The sequence below is a fragment of the Monodelphis domestica genome, chromosome 1 (genome assembly GCF_027887165.1).
Source record: "Monodelphis domestica isolate mMonDom1 chromosome 1, mMonDom1.pri, whole genome shotgun sequence".
Lineage (NCBI taxonomy): Eukaryota > Metazoa > Chordata > Mammalia > Didelphimorphia > Didelphidae > Monodelphis > Monodelphis domestica.
The window spans coordinates 49,380,838-49,395,882 of record NC_077227.1 but is presented as its reverse complement, the minus strand read 5'-3'; the positions used below and the strand labels follow the sequence as shown (position 1 = coordinate 49,395,882).

The 15,045-nt window shown below is 40.1% G+C and overlaps 1 pseudogene; it reads right to left on the bottom strand.

Moving 5' to 3' along the window:
• Positions 1 to 1,202: 1,202 nt before the first annotated feature.
• On the bottom strand, positions 1,203 to 11,707 carry LOC100029757 (deubiquitinase OTUD6B-like; annotated as a pseudogene).
• Positions 11,708 to 15,045: the final 3,338 nt, after the last annotated feature.

Below are 15,045 nucleotides of genomic sequence, written 5' to 3'. Positions count from 1 at the left end.
GTGTTGTAAAAAAATCAACTAGGTAGAATGATGGGATAGTAAGCAAATGTGAGAAATATATGTATATATATATATATATATATATTTTTTTTTTTTTTAAAGAAAAAGCAAACCAAACTGAGGAGTTACTGAGGAAAGTTAGGAAGTCAGCTGTGAAAGCAGCTGAATATTCAAAGGCAAAGCAAAAAAAAAGCATATAATTTGAACTTTTTAATATAATCACAAATGTATAGTATTAATTGCAGAGTCGAAACCTTTAAAAATAGCAATAAATATCTAATGAATTAAGATGCATAAATCTAAAAGCAAACTTGGGGGTGGGGTAGGGAACAACTCAGTAACTACATTTTTTTTAAATGAAGTGTCATACTTTAGGAATAAATTGTTATGTGTTAAGGCCTTTCACCTTATCCACTTCTTTTAATCAAGTGATTGGCACCTGCATAAATACTATTAAATTCTTAATTATTCAAGTATGCTCTTAGCAGTACCTTAATCTTATAAAAATAACATTGTGGAAAAAATTCAGATCATTCTATCAGTAATACCAAGCAATAAGCATTCAATCTCATCTAAAACGAGTATCAGAACTCACTCTAACCATCACCACATAATTGCTGAGTATTTATATCTTCAATAGTTATACTAAAAGATACTGGAAGCTTTTTACTAACATTTAAAATATATATCAGTGTAGGTTAGAGGAAATCTACTTTAGGATGTAATAAATATATTATTATTTATTTAAAACTTTTATTTATTAAAAAAAATAGCAATATTTGGAAGTTTTTTTTTAAAACCCTTACCTTCCATCTTGGAGTCAATACTGTGTATTGGCTCCAAGTCAGAAGAGTGGTAAGGGCTAGGCAATGGGGGTCAAGTGACTTGCCCAGGGTCACACAGCTGGGAAGTGTCTGAGGCCAGATTTGAACCTAGGACTTCCCATCTCTAGGCCTGGCTCTCAATCCACTGAGATACCCAGCTGCCCCCTATATTTGGAAGTTTTGTCCTAAACCTGCTCTGCCTATGTTGCTCTCATATGATGCATCTAAACAAGTTTTAAAAATGCCACTAAGTGGAAGCTAGTTAGAGTTTATTTCTGATGTGTGTTCAAAATCCATTAGAAGCTTTGCAAAAAAAAAGAGGAAGAGAAAAGAAGGAAGAGGAGGAAGAAGAAAAGGAGGAGAAAGAAGAAAATTTAAAAAAGAAGAGATTCAATTCCCTTTGGAATAATCTAGGTCTTGATATGAATGCCCAGACAGTCATGCTGCACAGAACCAATATATAATTGCACCAACTTCATGAACTAGCTACCATTTTCAGTAGCTGAGTCCATCAGTTGTTTCACAGAATTATAATGCTCTCCTAAGCCATAGGCATGTCTCATATATACGAGTGTTAAAGGTTTGTTTGAATATTCTTCACCAACTACAATTGGAGAAGAGTATGCTTGTATTACTTCTATTGGTGTTTGCAAAATATGAGACAGAGCCCTTAACTCAAGTTGACCTCCCCATGCAGCTGTGTTTACAATATCATCACAGTACTTTCCAAACTCTTCTGGAGTATATATATCTCCTGTATTAGGATTTGTTAAGAATGGCAGGAAGTCCTCCACATAGTTTTGCATATATTCAGTGGTTTGACTTCTTAAGGTGGCTTCAGTTAGGAGGCATTCCTGTTCCTTTAGCTGGTCTTCAATAGCTTGGTCCATACAGGGGCCATCTGATGGAATCTGCTTAATCTATAAATGTCTGGCTGCCAAAATACATGCAAGTTTCTGATTTTCTAGATATCTGACTCCAGATAAGTTTTCAATTTCTGCTTCTGCTATCCTTTCTTCTCTTTCCTTCTCCAATGCAGCTTTCTTCTCCCGCCTCTTCTGTGCTTTTGATATCCGAGGTTGCTGATTCTCAATATCCAAACCTGCAATGTTAACGACAACAGAGTCTATCTTATTCTTTGCATGTGAAGTAAGCTTCAAATGCTCCAGTTCTTCTCTGTGTTTCTGTTCCATTTCTCCTTCCAATTTAGCAACATCCTCAATCAATTGTTTCCTCCTCTTTTTGTCATTCTTGGGAACTGCATTTTTCATGCTTTGAATTTTGGCCTGCAGCTCCTTCTTCTCCTTCTGATGCCGCTTCAATAGCTGCTCCTGCTCTTCTTCCTCTTCCTCTTCAGGGAGCTACTCGGCAGTGACAGACTCCATGACTACCCAAAAGGATATTCTTTAACAGAGACATCACATACCAACTCTGCAAACAATTCAGGAATCTGATTTCCTAAAGGAATCTATTCCTGTCAGAAGATGATTTCTGAAGATGAAGTCTGTTGGCTAAGATGCCCAAATGCAAATGTGTGATGCTAATTACTGTTGCTCTAATTTTCTCTGTTTCTATCTGGTGTTCTAGTGTTTGCCACAGTCCTGGTTTCTACACTTCTATCTTAGGGGCTGACTCTCCCCCTTGTGACCTGTCTGCCAATCGGGGGAAGCAGTGGCTGGCTGTCCTTCAGATCTCCAAGCAGGTCTCCACTGACCTGGGACCCAGGAATTCACTGAGGACATGCCCCTAAAGACTCTGTGTCTGCAGCCTTTCCCTTCCTGTTCAAGTTTTGGCTACTCCCCTGTGGGATATGTATTTGTATGCATTTGTAACCTTGGCAACTATTCCAGCCTGAAGCCCTGGACATTGCCAATAGCTCTCTCCTGACCATAGGCAGGGACAGCTCTACACCCATTCTCAGCTCTGAAGAAGCTACAGAATGCTGAGACCATCGCCCCTTTTCCTTTAGCTATTTGGAGAGGGGAGGGGATGAGACAGTATGGGGCACTGTACCAGGAGGGGTATTCCTCGCTGCAGGTGACAAAGATATCAAGAACGGGCCTGAGATTCTGGCCCTCTTGGAGGCTGTGTGGCTTCCCTCTCCCCTTGCCATCATCCATTGCAAGGGACACCAAAAAGGTGATTCCCCTGAAACTGTAGGTAATGGCCTGGCTGACGAGACAGGGAGGGCTGTGGCCTTGCAGCCTGTGTCTCCCATTCAAGCCTTGCCCATGGGTGTGCCACGAGATCCCCCAGTCCTTCATTACTCTCCTGATGACTCAGACTGAGGTAAGAGATTGGGTGCCACCTCGAATTCAGATGAATGGCTGGTCTCTCTTGCCAGAAGCAGTAGGGAGACAGCTAGCAAAAAGAATACATGACACCACACATATGGGAGGCACAAAACTGAGTGATATGCTGGACAGAGGCTTTTTCTTTCATAATATGCACCAAATCTGCAAAGACATCACTTCAAGATGTGAAACATGTACGCGGGTTAATCAAAAGGGGGGTCTGAAGGAAGCATGGGGCACCAGGTTAAGAAGGCTGGAGCCAGGAGAACAGTGGGAGATAGATTTTACAGACGTTAAGCCAGGGAAATATGGATACAGGTAACTTTTAGTCCTGGTAGACAATTTTTCAGGCTGGGTAGAAGCATATCCAAGAAAACATGAAACTGCCTCAGTGGTAGTTAAGAAATTAATATCAGAGATCATCCCTAGGTTCAGGCTCCCACTGGGAATAGGGTCATATAATGGGCCTGCTTTTGTAGCTAGGGTGACTTAGCAATTGGCTAAGACCCTGGCCATAAATTGGAAATTACATTGTGCATTTCAGCCTCAGAGTTCAGGACAGGTCGAGTGCATGAATCGAACACTGAAGGAGACCCTGACAAAATTGGTCCTATAGTCTGACGAGAACTGGGCAAGCCTCTTCCCCTTTGCCCTCCTGAAGGCCCGGTGCACACCATATGTACAAGGTATTATCCCATTTGAAATTCTGTTCGGTCAACCACCTCCCCTCCTTCCTAAATTGGAACTAGAAAACTTGACTGAATGTGATAACCAATATCTGTTCTCTTCCCTGAAGGCTTTGGATAAGCTCAGGAAAACTATCACTCAAACTGTCCGAGCTGCCAATCCCTCATCCTCTAAAACATGACCTGCCCCTTTTTACAGGTGAACCAGGAGATCTTGTTTGGGTTCGGAAGATTCCTGCAGGGGCTCTCCAACCACAGTGGACTGGACCTTACGTGATAATATTGACCACCCCCAGAGCTGTAAAGGTTGCAGAAAATAAACGCTGGATCCATGTGTCTCAACTGAAACCTGTTAAACCAAGAGCAGCCGTGCAAGGAACAGAGCAGTGGAAGGTCACCAAAACCTCGGATCCCTTAAAGATCAAGATTCATCGGCATTGAACACTATGGGAAAGGGAAGATGGGGTGGAGCTATGCTTGGACTTGTACTTTGAGGATTTTTGGAAATTAGTCTACTCTTCCAGGTAATTCAATACTGATGGGTAATCAGTAGGACAAGGGATGGGAAGGAATTAATTAGTGACAGACTAACCCAGGAGGAGAACCCCCCCCCCAAATCCTTTTTGATTTGTGCGATTTACTTGGGAGTAAGTGCATAGATCCCTCACATACCCTTTCATGTGTATTAAAGATTCAGGGGAAAAAGGATGGCTACTAGGCTGGACAGGGGGACTTAGGCTGGAGGTGAGAGGTCAGGACCCAGGGAGAGAATTTACAGAGCAGCAAATAGCTGACAAAATGCAACCCTCACCAGTCGGCCAGAACTGAGAGGTCCTTGTGGGATTTGGGCTGGAACCCACCCCCACTGTCTCTGTACCTGGGCAACCATTTGAGACTGCCATAAAGCGCCCTCACAGAGAGCAATTCCTCCTCACTCTGCTCACAACTGTCTTTTTAGACCTTTAGTGAATTAGAAATGCCTGTTAATTTCCTGGAAAAGTCACTGTCCTCTCTGGCAGAAATGGTTCTCCAAAATAGATGGGGACATGACCTCCTTTTCTTTAAGCAGGGGGGACTCTGCATGGCATTGGGAGAATCCTGTTGTTTCTATGCTAATCATTCTGGGATTATATGGGAATCTCTACCCCTGATCCAGGGAAGGATCCAAGAGAGGTCTCGGGTTAATGCTCAATCCAGCAACTGGTATTCTAATCTTTTCTCTTGGTCTCCTTGGCTGACTACCTTGATCACAGCCTTGGCAGGACCACAGACCTTGTGATAGGACCCTGCCAGATCAAATATCTTATGATCTATATCTGTCAGCGTCTTCAGGCTATTAAGCTTTTGGCCTTAAGATCACATAATTCTCCTCTGTCTGATGAGTCAAGGATTTGACTCCCCCCAACAGAAAAAGGAGGGAATGAATTAGCCCTAAAAAGAACAAAGATGGAAAAAGTAAAGAGATAAAGCAGATAGACCCCTGTCAGCATTTTTAGAGAACAGACCTGGCTTCCCTCCCCCAGGAGGTCAAGTTGTTTATGCAGATAACAAACTGGTTTCTACTTAGCTTGGGGGGCAGGAGGCAAAAAGGAATTTCAGGAATATCAAAGGGTCAGCGAACTAACATTTGATGAAGGGAAGATAAACACTCCTTAGATCACAACCCCAGGATGGGCTTCTCATCTCTAACTTTGCATTCCTGTATTAAAGTCTGTTCGTTTTCAGATAAGAACCTGTAAAGTATATAAGCTATCCTGTAATGTCAGTCTGATGCAGTTTTCGGTTAGGGAATTCTTTCCCATATGGTAGATTCTTTATTTCTCTCTTTTATTAATAAATTACGGTTCCAATAATTGAAATTCTAGGTGTTTGAACTCATTTGTGAAGTGTACCACTTCATTCCTGATTTAGCTAGTCGTTATCACTTACTACTCTGCATGACTGAGGGCAAGTTACTTAACTCTAATTCTGGATTTTGAGAAATGAAGAGCCTGGATCACGGGTGTTAATAGATCATAGATTAAGGCTAATATGTGGTTTTCTTAGTCAATGTGTAGCTGGAAAGGATGCATATCTATCTATCTATCTATCTATCTATCTATCTATCTATCTATCTATCTATGTATCTATCTATCTATAGAGAGAGAGAGCTTAGTGACCACATTTAAGTTTTACACTAGCAGTCTAGAAAACCTCTCAAAGATTCCTTCCAGATCTAAAAAATCTATGATCCACTGATGTTCTCACAATACTCTGCCCCCATCAGAACATATCTGGAGCATTATGTTTAGTTCTGGTGGGAAGGTTTTTGACAAGTTGGAACATGGGAGAAACATTCAAAATTATACCATAAAAATGCTGGAGAAATTGGAGGTGTTCAACCTGGAGGAGTCTTAGGAAGTGTTGACTGGGAAAAAACACAGAACTATTAAATAGTCAAAAAATCACTCTTTAATCAAGGGAAAGAGGTTCAATGCAATGGAAGGCCTCAACACAGAGCTGCGTGCCACACATGACTGCACAGAGTCTGAGGATTGAACTCTGGTCACTCTGGATACTGACCCCTGAGAAAGCCAACCAAGCTAGATTGGACAATTCCAAGGAACAAAAGAATTTGGGGATCCTCTATACCATTTGGGGGAAATCCAGGGGCAGGGAAAGATGATTGACATCATTATAGCTACAAGGAAATAGGAGTGTTCAAACTAGACTGACAGGATACAATCAAGCTTGGGAAAGGATTCATAGTTAGAGGCTAGAGTGTAAGGGAAGAGGCTACTTACAATGGATACTAAAGAATGGTTCCTGCCCAGGTGTGGGTCTTCATGGGAAAGGGTCTCTGATACAATAGAGGAGACTACCTAAATTGGTCCTTAGCTTATGATTAGTCCCACCCAACTAGGATTGTTATTCATCTGAGGGTTCTCCACTCAGTCTGAAACTGCTAGTCTGGGATTCCCTACAGGGTGGTACAAACTTTGGGGTCTCCAACCTACAAGCCAGTCCTGAAACCTGGGGTTCACCAGATCCCACTAGGTCACAAGTTTGGGGTTCCTAGATTCCATGTTGATACATACCCTTTTTGGTCAAGATTGGACGTTGCTGAACAGAGAAGCAGACAAATGGGTAATGCTACATGGGGTTGGACTCACTAATGGTGGAAAAGCCTTGGGGTATAGGTATGGACAACTGGCATTTGGGGGGACTCCCCAAATACCCATGCTTTGACATTTGGGCCAGAAAAGCAGGCAGTCTTCCTTTGGCAAAAATTCTAACAATCAAAACATTACCCCATTTCCCCAAAGTCTTGAAGTCCTTCAAATCTGGTGGGTCCTGATGTAATGCCATCAGGCCTCCTCTCTCCTCCTGCACAATTCTCCTTTTGTACAAGACTGCCTCACTGTTGCAAGAGAAAACAAGAGAAATCTATAAACACATTTTCTAACAGAACTTGATCAACTCCCAATATACTTACTCACTATAAAGATTATCCATGCTGCAAACCTTAATCCGCAATCACATATTATTAATTCTATTAATGCCTATTCTAGATCAATTATAAAATTATGTAAGCTACATGCTTAATCAGAAAGATTGCCTACTCTACCAAAATGGTATGGTATGGTAGTAGTCTCTTGGTAACCGAGGATGACGATTGTCTTAGTGTGTTTTCAACTATGATAGATGAGTGTGCACAAAGACACTTGTGCGTGAAGGAGATTTAAGTGGAAAAGTCGATGCACAGAGATAGTCCCACTCTCTCGGCGTTGGAAGCCTGGGTCCAGTGGCACGAAAAGTCGTTACACCTGGAGACTTCCTCAGCTGCATTGGATGGCCCTGTTGTCTTTTGTGCTCCAACACACCCTAAGCACTCCACAGTGCTTTGCTGCGTCGCCATCTCAGCCGTTGAACCTTCTTATTGGTTTCTTCCATCTGTTCTGCTGAAGCAGTCTTCACATGCTGGGTGAGCAAAGCCCTGGTTCACCAGGGGTCGACGACGACCTGATGACTACCTTCACAAGGTTTGGCCGGCCTGTCGAAGCCGTTGCCCGGGGTGTGGCCGCTGCCGCATGCTAGCAGCTAATGGGAGCCACAAGTGAGAGCTGGGTGTCAGGTGAGGGTCAGAGGCTAGAGAGCTGCCCTAGGAGGGCATGACAAGCCCTCCATACCAGAGATATTACCCCTCCCTGAACACCCCATATACCCCAAATACCAAAATAACCATATAAAAAACAACCCTCAAACTATAGAAGTATAAAAGCAAAAATAAACTTCTCATCACAGGTTATTCAGGATTTGTAAATCTGGAAGTGACCCTACCTCCTGTTTCATGGTCAAAATTAAAATACTGTCTAGCACTAAGTAAAATTCTAACTAGATATTCTATTACAAAAATCCCCAAATCATATTTTTAAAAACTGCATGACAATTTCAGCTTCAAAACAATTTTTAAAGTAAAATTTAAGTTTCAGTATTGAAATTAACTCCAAAAAATTCTGAAGTTTAAAAATGCTTCTAATTTTCCTTAATTTTAAAACCTCTCTCACACACACCTTTTGGGGAGGTTGAGATGCTAGGGATTTAAAAACTGTTTTCATTCACCTTTAACTACTTAACAACCATAATCATGCTTAAATAGCTTAAGACTTTTTACTTCTATTAACTATTACTTTGTATGAAAAAAAATAATGTTGCAACTGAGTCAGCCAGCTAATGTAAAGTCTTTAGATAAAACTTATTGTTAATATAATTCTCTTGATTTGACTGAGTTCTAGCCTTAACTAAATTAGTTTTGGGTACACATTTCAATTTCCTGAGTATATATTCATTGGCAATAAGGGCTCATTTACCATTGAATTTAGGCCTAGTTCATTGGTGATTTCATTAGTATTGCTAGGCACAAAGGCTTTTTAAAAATCTTATTGTTTCCTGCCTTGAAGCTCCAAAAAGTATAAACTTTACTGGTATTGGGGAGCAATTCAGTGTTCTATCTGAACCTTATTAAAAATGCTGCTTAGAATCTACTATTTATGTACAAGGCTTCCCTTCCTTTTTGGCACTGATATTTTGCCAGGTTTTCCTTATGAACTAAATGCTTCCTTTTTAAGAAAAGGACCTCTTGGGGGGGCAGCTGGGTAGCTCAGTGGATTAAGAGTCAGGCCTAGAGATGGGAGGTCCTAGGTTCAAATCTGGCCTCAGCCACTTCCTAGCTGTGTGACCCTGGGCAAGTCACTTGACCCCCACTGCCTAGCCCTTACCACTCTTCTGCCTTGGAGCCAATACATAGTATTGACTCCAAAACAGAAGGTAAGGATTTAAAAAAAAAAAGAAAAGGACCACTTTGAACTTGTTTACTCATTCATAATGGCTAAAAATTTCTATCTGCCTTCACAATTCCCATATTGTAGGCCTTGCCTTTCTGAGGTTCCCTTCATCATATGATTACAGAAAATTTTCCATTAGTGGAAAAGTGGAAAGTACCTTAAAAAAGAGGGAGAAATGCTTCTACAATTTGGAATATTAATACCATGCGTAAATTGGTAATGATCAGCAGTCACCTGTAGAACTTGACAGAAACTTAACCCTTCCATTCGCCCTTGTGACTGTATCACTAACCAATTTCCTCCATAGCATTTTTTCCCAATTATCTTCCCATACAATTCACCCTTAGATGGCAATTCTCTCTAACCATGCTCGGGATTTAAAATAAATTATCTTCTGTTACTAACAATTATTTCTAGGCTCCATAATTTCTTTCCTAACTTCTGATACTACTTTGAGACCAAACTAGCACTCTGTAAATTCTCAAATTAACAGATATTATTTTCAAGCCTCTTAAGGTAAAATGCTCCTATTTTAAACTTCCCCTACTTCAACTAAATTTGGGGAATAAAACTCTTCTTTCTAGGTTCTTTACCTAAAATGGACTTTGCTCAGGTTAAATTAGAATTCCCAGGGGAAATAAAATGGCCAGTTTTATATCTGCATTAGCAATATTTCTAAAAATCATTGAAAAGGATGAGAAACAATACTTATTGGATTCAGTTTCTTGGGGGCACCTTTGGACTTCTCATAGGTGTTTTCTTCAAGAATCCTTCAGACTCTAGGCCGCAGGAAAATCTTGTCCAGGCTTTTGTCTCTTAAGAAACTTCTTGAGATATTGGTCAGTGCTCCAGGGGTTCTAAATAAATTCCTTTTAATAAGCAATCTAGCAGACTTAACTTTAATAAATTCTAATCATTTCAGCCATACTACTCCAGAACTGGGGTGGAAAAAAATGCAGGACCTTCTTAGAGATGTCTTTAGGAATTTCCCAGGTGGGGAATTCCTTTCTCTAATAGCATGTACCAATGATCATCAAAAAATAATGCTCAGGGGACAGCCTTTCCATCCCTGCTGTCCCCATGGAGGAACAGCCTTTCCATTCATGTTGTCCTCCCAGGAACTACTCCCCATCTTGCTGTCCCACCTTGCTATCCTCCTGGCCATTCTCAACATTACTTTCTAAATTAATAAATTTCTCTTTTTGTTTTTAAGCTAAAAAAAATGCTCACAAAATAATTAAAAAAGGAAAAATTAGTTAACAATCAGTATTCACTGGTCTTTTAAAACAAAAACTTATCTATTGTAATGGTTGCACTCTGGAAATTTACCTTAAAAACTCTTAAAAATCAGGCCATGGTTCATGGTCCTTTACTTTTTTTTTTAATAAAACCCATAAAAATTCTCTCCAAACACAAAACTTAGCGTTACTAAGGAAAAGCTCAAAAATTACCTCTAACTCAGAATGCCTCTACAATTCCCCTTGACCTAAGGCTAAAACCACTCCTTCCTTGCAAGGAAATTCAGTTTGTCAGTTTAAAACACCCAGAGTTTTCTTACCATTTAATGCAATTCCTTTTCCCAACAATATCTTGTCATTCTACAAGCTATAACCTAAAATGAACTTTCTTTACTCCAGAATTCAAACACCCATTAATCAGAAAGGCCTTGCTCTTGGGAAACCAATAACAGCTTGACAAAAATGTGAAATGGCAGCACTTAAATAACCAAAGTTAATACCTAGAATAGAAGGCGTCTCATGACCAACATTAACTGCACTTGATATACAATATTTCACACATTAACCACACCAACACTTGGGAAGAACAGATTAGACCTTAAAGTTATGAATTTCTGGACCTCCCTTTGCCCCCTGCTGGATATTCCCATATCCAGATCGCCAGCTCCAGGCTCGCCTCTTCAACCTTTGGGAGGAATTCATTGTTAACACAACTTTCAGACATTATTTGCTAATGTTTAAATCATAAATATTTGAGGTTATTAGCAAAGTCTTCGCCTAAGAAATACATTAGATACACAATATAAGCAAAAGCCCACAGAAAATTGAGAAGAAATCCAGAACTCAAGTTCTTAAGCTTCTATGAGAAGCTCTTTCATTAAATTAAAAAAAAAAAATATATATATATATATATATAACCATTTAATCTGTTAAGCTGTGGCATTTCAATTCATGAAGAGACTTTCTCTATTTTAATCAACTTAAAGCAGTTACCCAGACTTTCAATTGAACATTCAGGCTCTCACACTCCAGCTCAGCTTCCCATTCAAAGCACTCAGCCAACCTTTCAGGCCTCTGAACTGCTTTCCTAGGCCTCACCTCTAGCATAGACCCTGCTGCACTCACATACACAGGCACCAGTCAAACTCCGAGCTTATAGCCAGGTTAAGCTAGACTCCATTTTGTCCAATTTACCTTGGGGCCAGATTCTGCCACCGCCTGCCTTCTTCTCTGAGCCTTTGCTTGCATCAGGCCCAAACCTTGGAAAGGTAACTTGTGGAAATCATGAGGAGGTTCCTCCAGCCGCCGGTTGCCCCCACCTCCTCCTAGGACCACAGACATGCTGTTTCCCATTTCCAGCAACACCCTGGTAGCTCTGGACTATGTGGCTCTCTGTGCAATGCACAGACTCCTGCTTAATGTTCCCTTAATGAAAGAGTGAGTCCCTCCCAAATACACGAGGCCAAGTCCTTCCTCAGAGAGCCACTTACCTGGCCCCTCTGCTAACCAGACTCCTGACTCAACCCCAAACCAGCCGGCTATGTGGGTACCTCAAGTCTTGGGGTCCTTGTGAGCAGGGAGGCTCAGGCAGCTGGGACTTTGGATCTTGGTGGGACCTCCAAAATGTTGACTGGGAAAAACACAGAACTATTAAATAGTAAAAAAAAAATCACTCTTTAATCAAGGGAAAGAGGTTCAATGCAATAGTAGGCCTCGACACAGAGCTGTACGCCACACACAACTGCTCAGAGTCCAAGGATTGAACTCTGGCCGCTCTGAACACTGACCCCTGAGAAAGCCAACCAAGCTAAATTGGACAATTCCAAGAAACAAAAAAATTTGGGGAACCTATATACCATTTGGGGGGAAACCAGGGGCAGGGAAAGATGATTGACATCACTATAGCCACAAAGAAAATGGGAGTGTTCAAACTAGACTGACAGGATACAATCAAGATTGGGAAGGAAATCATAGCTAGAAGCTAGGGTATAAGAGAAGGGGCTACTTACAATGGATACTAAAGGATGGTTCTTGCCCAGGTGTGGATCTTCTTGGGAAAGGGTCTCTGATACAATAGAGGAGACTACCTAAATTGGTCCTTAGCTTATGATTAGTCCCACCCAACTAGGATTGTCATTCACCTGAGGGTTCTCCACTCAGTCTGAAACTGCTAGTCTGGGATTCCCTTCAGGGTGGTACAAACTTTGGGGTCTCCAACCTACAAGCTAGTCCTGAAACCTGGGGTTCACCAGATCCCACTAGGCCACAAGTTTGGGGTTCCTAGATTCCATGTTGACAGAAGAAAGTATTTTGATATTTGGAGGAAAGTTTTATAAAAGATTGGATTTATTTTTCTTGGCTCTAGAGAGTAGAACTGGGAACTCTGGATAGAAGTTGTAGACAAACACTCCAAGTTGATATAAAGAAAAGCTTCCTAACAATTAGAGCATTTCAAAAGTTAAATTGGGCTTCCATCATAATGAATTCTCCATCACTGGATATTTTCAGATGGACACAGATGATCGCTTATTCATTCCTGTTGAAATAAGAATTGGACTAGATGACCTCTGCTAAGATCTTGTGATTTACTCTAAACAGGAAATCTTCAAAGTCCTCTGCTAGTTCCTAGATTACACGAGGGGAAAAAGGCATTTTTCTGGAGATTAAATGCTTGGTATTTCAAATTCACTGTAATAACATATGAATAAAATAAGAATATGGATATCAAACAGAAAAGGAAAATTTACTTATATCAATATAACAAATATATACATAATGGGCAGCTAGATGTGTGTTATTAGGATCTGTTCCCCAAGACTCTAAATCCCAGCATTCCACTTTCATTCTCACATTATGTCCTCACATTTTTGGAGATAAAATTTTGTGTAACTCTGCCCCTCTCACTCTTTTTCCCTGATCACAGCTGGGAAAGTGGGTTTACTTTTTGTTAGATAATTAGGTTTGAACTTCTATTTCTTTTAGTTTATTTTCTTTCTACTTCAAATGATTATTAATAAACCTTATAAAATATAATACTTGGAGTTATTGGATATTGATTTAAATCTTACAGATGGTTCAGTGAATAGAGAGCCAGCCCTAGAGATGGGAGGTCCTGGGTTCAAATATTATCTCACAATTCCTAGTTGTATGACCCTGTGCGAGTCACTTGACCTTTACCTTACCCTTACTGTTCTGCCTTGGAACCAATTCTCAGTATTAGTAAGATTTTTTTTTAAGTATACATATGTATGTAAAACAATGTAGCACTTTAAGAGCTTGTATTGGTCAAGATGAAAGTTCTCTATTAAAAGGCTGCTGATTACAGAACTGATAAAAGCAAAACAATACATGGGATAAAAGAACAAGGTCAAAAGAAAAGAATGAATATCATAGGTTTGGAGAGTATTGAGACCAACTGGGCTGTAGCAGAGTACACCTTGGAGAGAGTATTAGAAGATTGGACATGTAGACTGGGAATAGCCTATGGGGTTTAATATTTTGTAGTGATTGAGGAATAACTGAACATTATCAAGAAGGGATTGTGACCTCATAAAAATGTTTCAGGTAGGTGAATGAATGCAGGAAGGACTGGAGGAGGGGAGTCTGGAGGCAGGATTACTAGGTAAGAGGCACCATCCCAACTTGAGGACATAAGAGTTGGGAGTGAAGTGACAGCTTCGGTAGCAAGGAGGAAGGGAAATGCTTCATGGTTCTCTTTACTGATGCAGGAGGATTGTGGCTAAGAAAGATCGCCATGTGGAGAGACAGGTGGTTAGGTTAGAAATAGGCTTTAATCTCCCTCTATCCCCATGCTCTCTATTTCAAGTAATATTAATAAACTCTATGGAAACTATGAACCTGGAGTTTATAATTTAACAGCTGAAAGTAGTCAAGTTTTCGCAGTTGATCCTCCTACAGTATTGCTGTTACTGTGTACAAAGTTCTCTTGGTTCTGCTTATTTTGCCTTAGTTCATGTAGATCCTTAGAGTTTTTTTTTTTCTGAAATCATCATTTCTTATAGCACAATAATATTCCATCACCAACATTTATCATAATTTGTTCAGTCATTCCTCAATGGTTGGGAGTTTCCAATTCCTTGCCATCACAAAAGGAATTGCTATAAATACTTTTGTTCAGGTAGGTCCTTTCCATTTTTTAATTTTCTCTTTGGGATACAGGTCTAGTAATGGTATTACTGGATCAAAGGGTATATACACAGTTTTATAGACTTTTTTTCATAGTTCTGACTTGCCCTCTAGAAAGATTGGATAAGTTGACAACCCCACTAACAATGTATGTGTCCTAATTTTGCCATAACCCTTCCAACATTTATCATTTTCCTTTACTGTCACATTGGCCGATCTTATAGAGGAGGTGGTACCTCAGAGTTGTTTTAATTTGTATTTCTCAAATCAAGAATGACTTAGGACATTTTTTATTGATTATTGATGGCTTTGATTTCTTTCTCTGAAAATTGTTCCTATCTGTCAATTAGGGAATGGCTTATATTCTTATAAATGTTATAGTTCTCTATAACGTTGAGAAATTAGACCTTTATCAGAGAAATTTTTATAAAAATTTTCCGCAGTTTGTTGTTTCCCTTCTAATCTTGGTTACATTAGTTTTGTTTGTATAAAACCTTTTAAATTTGATATAATCAAAATTATTAATTTTACAT